This window comes from Penaeus monodon, chromosome 34, assembly GCF_015228065.2.
Source record: "Penaeus monodon isolate SGIC_2016 chromosome 34, NSTDA_Pmon_1, whole genome shotgun sequence".
In the NCBI taxonomy this organism is placed as follows: Eukaryota; Metazoa; Arthropoda; class Malacostraca; order Decapoda; family Penaeidae; genus Penaeus; species Penaeus monodon.
The window spans coordinates 9,453,011-9,453,518 of NC_051419.1; the positions used below are offsets into that span (position 1 = coordinate 9,453,011).

The 508-nt window shown below is 48.0% G+C and overlaps 1 pseudogene; it reads left to right on the top strand.

Annotated features, from left to right (window-relative positions):
• Positions 1–466, top strand: part of LOC119594575 — a 14,936-nt pseudogene extending 14,470 nt beyond the window's left edge.
• The last annotated feature ends 42 nt before the right edge of the window (positions 467–508 follow it).

Here is a 508-nt window from a genome sequence, read left to right on the forward strand (position 1 = left end):
TTCATCTACTAACCCTTCTTCCAGCTCTCTGATACCCATCTATTCAAAACCCATTTACTGACCATTCTACCATCTATCAACATCCCATCTACTAAACCTTCTACCATCTACCCACCCTTCCACTAGCCTACCTACCGACCCATCCACTAACATCATCTACTAACCCAACCCACTTACCCGCAGATCGGCTCCTGCTCTGGAACGGCCGGCGGTACGGCGCCCTACACGTCCAAGAACCATCTAGGGCGCTGCGGTTTCGTCAACGTTTTTACCTTCGATTCCTCGGATTGCACTGTCAATAGTTTCCCTGACTACTACTAGATGGCGGGGCGTTTACGTCACCAGTAGTTTCCCTGACGTCTACTAGATGGCGGGGCGTTTACGTCACCAGTAGTTTCCCTGACTTCTACTAGACGGCGAGGCGTGTTTTGAAGCCTTATTGGAGTAAAATTGAACCTTGCTGATACTGAGTGATTTATTGTCTTTGTTTTTAGGATGTAAGTTGAAG